The 12847-nt window shown below is 40.1% G+C and overlaps 1 non-coding gene across 1 annotated transcript; it reads left to right on the top strand.

The window, feature by feature from the left end:
- Positions 1 to 12177: 12177 nt before the first annotated feature.
- TRNAC-GCA lies at positions 12178 to 12249 on the top strand. Its single transcript has one exon. It is a non-coding gene; the product is annotated as a tRNA-Cys (tRNA).
- Positions 12250 to 12847: the final 598 nt, after the last annotated feature.

Here is a 12847-nt window from a genome sequence, read left to right as displayed (position 1 = left end):
AGCATCTAAAGAATAGAAAGGCAGAATGAGGGGAGTGTCAGAATGCCAGTTCCTTGATATCATCTCTACCACATAAAACGACTTCTTCCTAAAAGGTCTAAGGGCATGTATGAAGGGGATGAGTCTGAGTAATGGGGCTTTGAAGAGAAAAACCACATTCACACAGGACTGCTAAAAGCAACATTACCCTGGGTGCTTTCCATATATTCATTGTGGAAACAAGAACTGTTTCTAGGAGGAATGGAGGACATCAGCTGGTTTGCAGTTCCATCAAATGTGATGACAGAAGTCGAGAGAATTTAGACGTAACTCAGATTAAAGTTAATATGGAGACACAGGAAGGCCTGCATTTTTCAGGACATTGCCAAATCTGCTGGGTCCCCCCCACCGCCTATCCTTTCTCTTAGCAAAGGAGTCCCTGGTTAAGAAACAATCCTGAGAAGTCTGCATAATGTCCAGTCTCCTTGAATGGGCAGCTCCTGGGTTGTCCTTAATCTTTGGAAAGTTAATTCTGTAAATAGCCCTTTTCTGTTTTGGTAATTTTGTATCTTGGAAATTACTGACACCTAACGTCAACAGTAATTAATAAGACGCATGGCCAAAAAATATCTTTGTTTTAAGTACTTGTCAGTGAATATTTTTAAGTTACTTAAGGAGATCCTGTGCCCATGTACTTACCCTCAGCATTACTAATATCTTTTGGATGCAAGACCTTCTTTAGGTTGTCTAACTCTATCCCAGATATGCAGTTGGTTCACTAACAGATATCATCCTAAGAAAACCCTGCCTCTCGCATGATTTCTGGACCATCATGGCTGCAAGATCATTCTTATACTACCATATTATTTAATGATGACACAACCATACAAGTGGGATCATTTTTCATTAAGCAATTTAGGAATGTCTAGTTGCTAAGATTAACATTTGCCTTCAAGGCCTCTGAAACTTTAGTACGAACAACAAATGTTGCAAGCCATTTTAAAATTAAATGACATGTTTCTTTGATCACATTAAAGGTAATGCATTTTAAGACTGTTCCTCCAGGAGTCTTTTCTCACCAGTGACAGCACTGATCAATTTTCCTCATCTTTCCCTCCAGAAGTAATCTCAGAGTCTCCTTGAGTCATCGGTTGATCAAAGTGCATTTGCAACTGAGTGATTTGAGTAGTCTGAGTCGTCATCCTAATGTAAAGGTCCTGAGGGGGTGAAAAAGAAAGAGAGAATCTGTTTATACGTTGGACAATAAATTTTCTATACATACCCATACTTCTGTCCAGGTAGGAAAATGCAAAAAATAAAGGAGAGCTTTATTTTTGGAAAGATTTTCTTTTTCTTTAAGGAACAAGTCTGGGGAAGGCACTTCAGAAAAGCTCATGTATACTCCCTGCCAGAAAAAAAAATTATATACAACTGAAGGAGCTTGTGGTAGAAACTTGTCTAAGTTTTCCTTTCTTCACAGGCCAAAGAGAGGTCCTAAAACACAGCTGTCACAAGAGGAGTTGAAGATCGAACATGAGAGCATAACAAATAGGTTGAGAGATGAGATTTACTTTTTTGTGCATGCATCTCACCAGATCCACAAAGGGAGCTTCATTTCCCTACCTAGTGGGAACATCTATACATGAATATTAATGTGATGCAATAAGCTCCGGCGCATTTTGCATGGGAGTTTATTGCTCCCAAGTGCAGTGTTTACACATGCCTCTGAGGCTGCAACACGTAGAGTTGGGGTGACACAGCCCTGAGGTTCAGCCTGCCAGCCAAGGGCTGCTCTGACCCAGCTCAGTGTGCTGTGGAGGGGCTGGTTGGGGCACCAGGATGCTCCAGTGCAGGGCTAAACAGCAGGCAGCTCTTGCACTGTAGCACTTTGTGCCATAGCCAGTCTCATCTGCATCTACAGGTGTGTTGTGACATAGTAAATAACTTTGCCATAAGATAGTACTTGTATTGGACAGTACTAACTAACCTACAGTGGAGTCAATTAGTTTAATAAACTTAAGAAGTTAATAGCTCCACACATGTAGAACAGTAATGCTTTACTGTGGAGTTAATTAGGCAACTCCACAGCAAGTGTCTTATGTAGATGCTCCACGTGTGGACAAAAATAAGTCATGAAAGATGCAGGGAAATGTGGTTTTTGCCTTTAGGCTCAAGTCGGCAGAGATAGTTTGAATTTACATCAGTGCAACTGAACATAGAATTTAGCCCCACGAACTCTTTAAATTTCATAGCATTGAGGATCAGCACGTTTCTCCCCCAGGAGAATTCAAACACAGAACTAGGAGTGTAAAATAAAGGTAATCTCATAGGCATAGGATTTTAGAAAATCATTTGGTTCCATATAAATATACACTTTATGGGCAATGAAATTATCCTCTAGTAGAAAAGTGCTGAGTAGGCTTAAAAAGGTGGAGAAGGTTTTTTACAGTGGTTATAAAACATGTCATCCTCAATCCAAATTGGACCAGTGTTCTCTGGTTTTTGTTCAATGGTGCTTTTGGGATGTAATTATTTTCAAAGTTTGAAAAAATACGCATTCTCCAGGATGGGATTGGGTACAGGAAGTGGGGAAAGCAGGATATTTCAGTTTCTCACACTTCCACATTCACACACTAACTTTTTCAGGTTCTCCCCCATACACACACAGAGCCAGGATGAAATTCTGATGGAAGGCAGTTGCCGCTGGCTCTGAGCATCCCTATGCATGCTAAGAGCCAGGAGGAAGGATGAGGGCAGGCCCCTCATATCCCTGTCAATAGATGTAGCCAAGCCATGAGGCGAGATTCCTCTCCTTGTTCAAACATGTACCAGAAGCGCCACTGGCCAGTGCCTATGGGATGTTTTGCTTGAGTCAGTAATCATTCCTGCTGGGCATGGCAGCTGCCACTCCACCCTATCACACCTTCCAGACACATCTGTGTGTAAAACCTAACAGAGGATCTTCTACCCAGGTTTTCTGTGGAGGTTTGGGTTTCACGCCCCAAAGCAAATGGGAAGAAGCAAAATTAACAGCACTGAAGGTTAAAATATCACTGGGAGTTTTGATTCACAGCTGTGCTGTCATTACTTGAAGGCTAGGGATGAATGCATCCTATTAAAAAAACCCCAAAATGAATTACTAAGCACTAAATGGAGTGCCTGCCTTGTAAAATCAATAAGTCAGAAAATTTACCAATGGCCCAAGAATCATGATTCAATCTACAAAACAGAACAAGTTGGGGATCTTGTTGAAAATCTCAGATGTCCAGAAAAAGAAACCTAAGTGATGCATATGCAGAAAGTTTTTATACCTTCTTTCCTCTCTTAGGCTTCATCTTCACAAGTTAAAAAGCAAGATCATGGCAGAGTATATAGTTGGCACTTTTCTTGAGAAGAGGTGTAACATTTCTGAGGGATCTTTGGGTAGGGGTGTTGTCAGCACATAGTCCCGTTCTGTGAGGAATGAAGCTTGAAAGGGGACACAGGAAGGGATACTAAGATAAAGTTTGAGGAATGCGGGTGGAGGGGGGGTAATGTTTGGTACAGGCAACTTGCTGGGAGAGAGAGAAAGGAGAATGGGTGTTGACCTATTTTCAACTTCAAGTCAGGGGAGTGCTAGACTTGAGAATGACGGTCTTGTGTAGTTTTAATAGTACTCTGAATTCTTTTTTCATCCAGAGGTTCAGAAAGTACCATGTTCCTTTCAGTTTTTATACTGCCATTTTTTAAACAAGTCTTATGTCTTTTTGAAGGTGCAATTTATGTAGATTACAGGCAGGTCTACAGTTTGCCTATGGCAAGTAAGCAGGGCAAACAGGGTAGTTATGATGGCCATTTCTGGATTAGATTTCCCTGTGGTTTCATCTTCCTTTCTCTGGAACTTTTAATTGGTTTACAGTACTTGTTGCGCCATGTTATATTGTACTTAATTATATCAAATTTAATCAATTAATTCTATGCTTCAGAGCTTCTGTTAATTGCCTGATGGGGCTTGGAAGAAATGTTTCTCTTCCACGAGTACATAATTGAGCTTCTGTTGTTTTAACCTTCTGAAGCATTGTAGACTGGCCACAACTAGAAGTGGGGATGGGGGCGCTGGTGGTGCTCCTGCTGGTACTGGCAACCTTTTTAGGTGCTTAGGCAGAGTCATGTCAACTACTAGATATAGGGCCAGGTCAAACTGTCGAGGATCACTGGGTTTTTTCTCTTCCTCTATGGTTTGCTTCCTAGGATCACATAGCCATATTTTACTTAAGAAGTTCTATGCAGTTGCATTCCCTTCAAGGCATTGATAGTGTCCCTGGGCACCAGGTGCTCTCTTTGGGCACCTGGTTATTTTTGAGGCCTTTGCTTTTTGTATGAAAGATCCAGCTACATTTTTGGGTGTCTGGGGGTGGTTTGTGACTTGAGGTGTGGTGGAATGCATCTTCCTCTGAACTATTTTACATCTGGTACATGGTTGCTTGTGATTGTGGGAGACTGGAGTTGATGATTTAGTTGATGATGCAGCTGATGATAATCCTTTTTTCATGCCCTGTGTTTTTGGACTGAATTGGCCATTGAATTACAAGGAACATCTCTTTATGAGTTTCAACAGGACTCATTGAAATCTAATGTTGCCTACACATCAGATCTAATAACACTACTCTTGTACTGTTGAGATACACAGATGCAAGCACAAGCACAGTAAATAAAATAAAACATAGTCCATGAACTGGCACCTCCTCTTTCTAGTGTAAGAAGTAAATTTAGATATTTCCAAAGGATTAAGTTAAACTGCATTTAATATAATAGGCATTTTTCAATTAAATTGTTGAGGAAACTTGATCTTGCACAAGTTTGTGTATAGGTATGAACACTTGACTCTGAATCTTATGTATGTCAACATTTGTAGGTGGTCAAATCCAAGACTTTGATTTAGCATACCAAAGCTTTATCCATTCAGATGGGATGGAGGTATATCCATTTATACTGGATTCATTTATTCATCCATTAATCACCACAAGGGTATATGAGCACATAGGTCAAAGACCCTTATGATATATATTCTGGGTTCAAAAGATGAATGTTGCAGAGAAGGAGAATGTGAAGAGTAATGGGATTTTGGTATTGTCCTCTTTTTACAAGAATTGGATGGACCTAGTTCTTTTCTTACTTAAAATGGCTGAAATCCAGAGTAATTTCATAGGAATTGGATTCAGGTTTGGTTTTTGTTAATTATGCAGGGGAAATATCGCTTTCTCTATGGGATTACTCATAGACATAAAGCGTATGTTAGCTCAGGGCTCCATGCTTTGTCTGCAAGGTCAGTTGTCTGATTTTGTTTATCCTTGGTCTCTATTTAATTTGTGGATTCTTATTTATTGTGCATAATAACTTCCTGGCTGTTGAAAACTTCTGTAATCTTCCTTTTATATAAAAATCCTATAGTGAGATTTTGGTACAGCTAAATCACTTTCAGCATTCTTTTAGGCACTCACACAATCGTGTGTATTCAAATTTGGTTAATAATGTGGAGGCGGATTATGTTATTAACTCATGCTGAGTAACGCTTCATGCTGTGGATAGTCCCACTGGGGTCAATGAGAAGCAAAGCATTGTGAAGGCGCAGGACAGATGTTGGCCTCTGGAGGATAAAATAACTGTTGATATTTTTCCATTTATTTGTTTTTCATTTATTATTTTTGAGACTTTTAATATAATTTTTAGATTACTATGAATCTGGAAGTTTCACTATACTATTGAAGCAAGCCCACTGTACATCAGATTCACAGTGGCTTGTCAAATATTTAAGTCTGGTTAAAATCATTCTTATTTTTGAAAATTAACCATAATTTATACCGACTCCCTTCATGTTGAAACTTGGACATAGTCAACATTTTTGTCTCCTTTTTAAATTAGTTTGCAACTTTTAGGTTGTAAAAAAGACTGGTTCTAGGTGATTTGTCAGTATTTAATAACTCAAATATATAATTTCTGGAAGTCTTTCATTTAAAAATGTTCTCTCATACCTTTGGTAGGAATGGGAGAACAGTGTCATTTACAAAGCAATGGTTTATTTTGCAGACAAAGCTCTTTTTCATTTATTTAAATAAAAACACAGTTAGTAACTTTCATTTGGGCAGAGACATAATGCCTGTGAAAAGCAGCTAAATAACAGCATAGTGATTTGGCACCAAAGTGCTCATAATTTTTCTTATCAGTTGACTGACTTTACATGACAAATATAATACTGCAAGAAATTGAACTGCTATTAGGAAAGGGCTCATTTTGAACTCTTTCAAGTAGGATGAATTTGAAAGTTCAGTTCCTACCCAAACATTATTAGATACAGTTTCTGCTTAAAAGGGACTGAATAAAGGAATTAGTGAGGATGAGAGAGAGAAATATCCAATGGGAAAACAGTATAGGCAGTAAAATGAAACGGGAATGTATTAGAGTGCAAAGTACCTATGCATACATGGAATAAAAAGGGAGTAGGGGTAGAAATATTTTAGAGAAAAACACGTAACAAAATACATTCTATATAAGGCTTTTAACTTCAATATTTGCTGGCTGTTTCCTATAGAAGAACAGGCCTCTGTTTAGAAAAAGTTTGTTAAAATTGGAATCGCTAGGGAAGGAACGTTAACATTACAGCAGGGGAAAGCAACGTGTCTGAATTGGAGCTGGTAGCAGAGAACATCGAGATTCAAACCTTTGAATTCCTAGGCAGCTTCCCACACCATCAGCCCATATTCCCCCACACAACCGGCTTAATACATTTTGCTGCTCATCATATTTTTCTGCCACAGGAGATGACCTCTTCTGCCAGTATTTTAAAGCCAGCTCCACAAACTGATATTGTACACCCTAAAAAAGACGCACCTTCCCATAGTAACATATGGAGTCGGCAGTATCAAGAAATGGAGATTTTCTCCTGGTCTGGTGTGTGTTCCAGGTGAAACAGATGATCACAGTCTTGGAAACAGAAATATGGGACAACTGTGCCATAGTGTGTCTATGAAATTTCTAAATGTGCCCATTGAACAGACATGATAGAGTCACAAAGTTCTTTAGGAACTAACATGAGATTTCTCCCTCGGATGTCCGCCCCTAGAAAATGTTAAAACACCTCTATCCAAATGAAGAAACATTTCATATAATCACATTAAATTCTGCAACAGCAAATACATATTGTGCCATTCTTTTTCTCTAATACCTCCATTTCAGTAACTATGTATTTTTAATACATTTTTGGTTTAAGTACATTTCAAATTTAACCCAAGACACTACTTAGCATATAGACAGTGTGTGCTGGAATCCAGGTTAGAAATCTCATCATCAGCCTAAATACAGAGCTTTTACTTATTCTGTGTCAGTATGCTAAGCATAAATAGATTATCAGACAACTTTTTATGGTCTTAGAGGCTGTTTAGGACAGATTGGTATAAGGTTGCTTGTGATCTAAAAACTGCTGTTGACTTGAATGTTTAGCTCCAGAAGCGTTCAGCTAAGCTTTGAATAAAATGCTGTTTTATTCTGTCGTATCTCCACACAAAGCTTGATATTACATAATCTGGGAGATTTTTTGAATAAAAAATTTAAGATTGAAATGACTCGATGCTTTCAGATATGTCAGTTTGATCAGATTTTAGTGTGTTAGATGTAACTTACCCTAACAATATATGCCAGTGATGAGGGATTTATGGGTGTGGGCAACGAGCTGTTAAGAGCAAAGCCACAGGCCATCAGACTCATATAAGTAGCATGGTCAACTGAACTGAGTTAGTCTTTTTTCTACTATGCATGTCTGTTACCATATGGATTCTCTGAGAAATTGATGCTAATACATGAGTCTGTTGTCTCCCAAGTGCTGTATTCTGCATTTCAAAGTTTACAGCAAAGGTAGCCAGAAATGAAAATGAAGTTTACCAATCCTGTTCTATTATTGAAAGTTTAATAATGCTTAGCTAAAATAATCTTTCCTCTAGGCATAAGGTTTTCAGCTCTGCTGCCCTCAAAAGTGGCTTGGTACTTATAATATAAATAATAACTACCTTGCTAAACAAAGAATGATGTAGAAAGGCTATGTGCAACTACATAAATTAATAGTTCCCATTAGCAATTTTCTCCCTTGAAAAATTCTGGTAAAAACAATTCGATTCCATTGAAATGGTTGGAGAAACTGTTTTTTGTTTGGTTTTTTTTGGTCAAAAACAAAATAAGAAATGTTTTCATTGTCTGCAAATCAGAACTCATCATTTTCCACCAAAACCTGCCAGTTCAGGAACAGTTGTCTGGAAAAAGAAATTCCTTGTATAATATTAATGGTTTTATAACACCCCATTTTTGTCATGGAAACTCTTGATGGCGTGTTTGAAACCATTCATCCAAAAGAATACTGTATTAAGGAGATCATCTGTTTTGGGTAGGTTTGGAGGAAAAGATCTGGAAACTTCTGAAGAAAGTTAAATATGCTTTCAGATCTTTTCAATAATTCCTGAACTGTGAGAGCAATGAAAGTGTTTGAAATCCCTATATATGAGAGAAATGATTTTACTTGGAAATGTCACTTTTTTCAGGACAATGTGCTTTCAGAATTCAAAAGGGAATAATTTAAAAGCTTTACATCAAAATATAAGACAGACAAGGACTTTTGTGGGTGATATCTTTTATTGGACCAACTGCATGTTTGGAAAAGACTTGGACAAGCTTTCAAGCTCAGTATATGCTTCTCAGGTTACTCTAGGCATATGTATTTCCCTAAAGCCCATTACATACCTATATGCACGTAGAATATAAGTCTTGGCCAAAAGAAGTAAATGATTTTCTGCTGTATTTTCTTGCTTTTTCATGTCCTTTGTTGATTTGAATGTTATTTTATGGATGTGTGTCTAGCTTTAGGCTCTGGCAATTTTTAAGTTTCTTCACAGAGAACTTTTTTACAGACAAAAGAAACCAAAATAAATAAAGTGGTATGAAGAACTGCAGGCACAGTCTCAATTATTGCAATATGAGAATCATTTGAATTACATATAGGTCATTGAAAGGTAGTTATAGATACAGTTTGCTATTTGCCCATGATTCTGAAACAGATCATGAATTATTTGTCTTCTTCATAGGTAATAAATACATCATGGTATTTATATCAAATAACTAGAAAATTGCCCGTCAAGAATGATGGGTGGGGACAGAGGCCTGCGTCTAGTTCCCTCCCCCCCCGCCTGCCTTGGGTTGGGGTCACTCCCTGCCTCCCCCCGCCACTTCAGGCTGGGGCTGGGCCGGGGCCTGGGTCATTTCCCTGCTCCGCTTTGGGCAGGGGCCTGGGCTGTTCCCAGCTCCTGCTTTGGGCCAGGGCTGTTCTGCCCTCCTGCTTTTGGCCAGAGCTGGGGCCCTTTCCCCGCTCCCTTTCAGTCCAGGGCTGTTCCCTGCCTTCCCCCTGCCACTTTAGGCTAAGGCCAGGGCCTCTTCCAGTCTTCCCCTGCCACTTGGGCCAGGCCCAGGGCCCATGACCATGGTGGCGGTCATGGCAGCAGTTGCAGCTGTGGCAGGGCACAGCCACTGGTAGGCTCCCCTCCCCTTCCACCCTCCTTCATCCTCCCCTATTCCCCACCACCTCCCCTCCCTGCCAGCTGTTGTTGGGGGGGGGCATTGGCCCCTAGCTCCAAGAAGCAGACCCAAGGGGGAGAGGCCAGCGCCACCGGCCTCGACCTACCACTTCATCCCCTCCATTATGGTGGTGCTCCAGTCCCCACTGTCCCTCTCTGCCTCCAAGGACAAGCTCTCCACTCCAGCCCCTGTCACCAGTGTCATGGCAGCACTCCGCCATCTGCCTCTATCTGTGTAGAGCACTCTGATTGGCTGCTGAGACAGCCAATCACAGTGCAAATTAAGCATTATAGACAGACAGACTAAGACTTTTATAATAGTCGAATTTTGGAGATTTTGCCAGTGGTGGTGCCACAATAATAAAGTATCTATAATTTAGATAATCAGGAAGCAATTGAATGACAAAAACAAATTCTACAAAAGCAATATTATTCTGCTAATAACTTCTGTATTGAATAAAGATACTTACTGGAACATCCTGGATGTTACTACAGTGTCTCTGATATACATATTGCAGAAACCACCATTACAAATATTCATCATGAATATGCTTTAAAATAGCTTCTAAATTCGCACACCTTATATTTTTTTCTCATACTCGTATGACTCTACATACATGCTAAGAATGTAACACCTTATAACACCTCTTAGGATGTGAAATAAGCCTTGAATAACAATGTTTATATTTTCCTTCTGCATTTATAGGAAATGTCACTGCAGCAGTGTAGTAACATTAAGGCTATCATTGACAGATGACAAGGATTTAAAATGTTAAACCTAAAGGTTGTTAGAAACTTTCTTCTTCAGCCCTTCCCTTCTGAAAATGGCTAGTTTCTTTGACAAAAAAAAATAGGCAATTGCATTTGTAATGATATATTAGCTATATGAGACTGCTACCAAAGATGATCTTGGTTTATTAGTTATTGATAAATATGTACATTATTTTAAAGAGTTAAATTTACCCAATAAATAGAACAGCTCATGCAGTAAAAACATACATGGGAGAGGGAGATAAGTGCCCTTGAATTCCAACATAGCTCTGTGTATTTCCTTGTGCGTGCTGGGTAAAACTCAGCTATTATTCATCTTGTCCAGAGCTGCTCAAACCAATACCCAAAATCACAGGAGTGGAAAGAGCCTGCATACTCCCATGTTTTGGACAACTTGGAGCAATTCAGATATGGGATTAATTATACTCTCAGGTCCTGGTTCAACAATGTATATAAGCACATGCTGAATGTTAGGTACCCCAATGATTCCACTGAAACAAGAATTTCTGTGATTAAATGTTTCTCATCCAATGAAAAAAACCCTGAATAAATAATAATAATAATAAAAGGAAAAACATTTTTCATCCCAAGTATGCTGTTTTTAATATCTTTGTGACTTACTCATTCCTCTTCATGCCTGCAAATCAAAGCACATGTCATACATTGATGGTTATTGGTATTTTGGGATTTGATAAAATAAACCCTTTAGCGTCCTCCAAAAAAATAAGAGGTGTTAAGAAACTGAAAGAGTGCTTCCCTAGATGTAAATATTGCAATGCTGGGGCTGCATTGCATATTGCAGCTACTCTAGGAACTGGCAATATTGCCAGCACAGGATTCAAGTAATTGCATTTTGAAGTTGTCTGCTTCCTATAAAGGCAGCCATGAGACACTTGTTTTCTCGGCTAGGGACAGACATTCAAAAAGCCTGAGCCTGAATTGATAGGTTAGTCGTACCTGGCTAGGCTTTGTAACTGCACAGACATCCCAGACATGCAGGCAAATTCCTGCAGTGGCTCAGGCTAAAAGCCAGAGGAAGCTAGAGCAGTCTTCCCTTCCCTTCCACAGTGCTGAACTGAGAGGGGTGTGGCCAGGCCCTGACAGGATGCTTTCATTAGGTAGGCTTCCCCTCCCCTTCTGACCAGTCCAGCAGGAATTTGATAAGACGGTGTTTATCAGCCCTAATTCAGTGTTTATCAGCCTATTAAGAAAACAACAGATGGACATTACCAGCTACCCGTTGATTCTACCGTTGTCCTGTCTGCTACAGCACAGACCATAGCCAGCATGTGGTCTGCTAGCTAGTGCTGTGTGTCTGTTTAAGGCAGGGGGGATGGAGAAGGGAGGAGGAGAGCAGGAGGAAGCCAGGCAGACACCTGCAGTCTCTGCCGAGCTCCAGCTAGGGAGCAAAGGGGAGGGGCCATGTCTGCTGTGAAGCAGAGAGCCCCACCCAGCCCAGAGAGCATGCCGGGATGCTGGGGGACTGTGATTTAACTTAAACAAGGACAGACATTGCATAAACTGGTTTGACCCAAATTAGTTAAGTCTGATACTACATTCAACCAGGTTTATCTCAAAGTGGTTTCAGCCATTTTCAAACTGGCTTATATCACTGAGTATCTGTGCTGTTACAGGTTTAAATGAGTTTCTGATAACTTAAACTGGTTTATGTATAATATCTGTCCCTGATGATCAATTTGAACTTTTTAACACACTAGCCATTTAGAAAATAAAAAGTGAAAACAACATGAACAATCACCTATTCCTTCACATGGCAAAATGAGAGGAGTTGACCAATGAGATGTAACCTCATAGATTACATAGCTGTAACCTCAGAGGGGGTATAGCTCAGTGGTAGAGCATTTGACTGCAGATCAAGAGGTCCCTAGTTCAAACCTGGGTGCCCCCTTTCAGGGCTAACTTTTCTACAAACTGGTCAGGGGGGATCAGCAGGTATTGGGGGATTCCCTGTTCCCCCGTGTGCTGCCAGGAGTGACTAGGAATAACGGTCACAAGCTAGCGGAGGGTAGGTTTAGATTAGATATTAGGAGGCGCTACTTCACAGTCAGGGCGGCTAGGGCCTGGAACCGGCTTCCAGGGGAAGTGGTGCAGGCTCCTAGCCTGGGGATTTTTAAAAGGAAGTTAGATGAGCACCTTGCCGGGGTCATCTGACCCCGGTGCTCTTTCCTGCCAAGGCAGGGGGTCGGACTAGATGATCTACCTAGGTCCCTTCCGACTCTAGCTACTATGAAACTATGAACCTGTAGGATGCTGAGATAATCCATGTATATATGCTGGGATCATGCCTGCAGTGCCGTTCCCTGAAGAATTCTCAGTGCCACATGTTGACTATAAAAGTCAATATTTCCTTTAAGTTGTATGTTAATCTTGATAGAAAAGTTTGAATTGGATTAGCCAAGAGTCCAACAGACATTCACTCTGTGAAATACACCCTAGTTCAGGGGGCTAATGGAAGTCTTTTAGCATATTTATGAACTAATTGTTTA

Source organism: Crocodylus porosus, unplaced genomic scaffold, assembly GCF_001723895.1.
Source record: "Crocodylus porosus isolate Cpor-Errol unplaced genomic scaffold, CroPor_comp1, whole genome shotgun sequence".
Lineage (NCBI taxonomy): Eukaryota > Metazoa > Chordata > Crocodylia > Crocodylidae > Crocodylus > Crocodylus porosus.
This window is presented reverse-complemented; position numbering and strand designations above follow the sequence as displayed.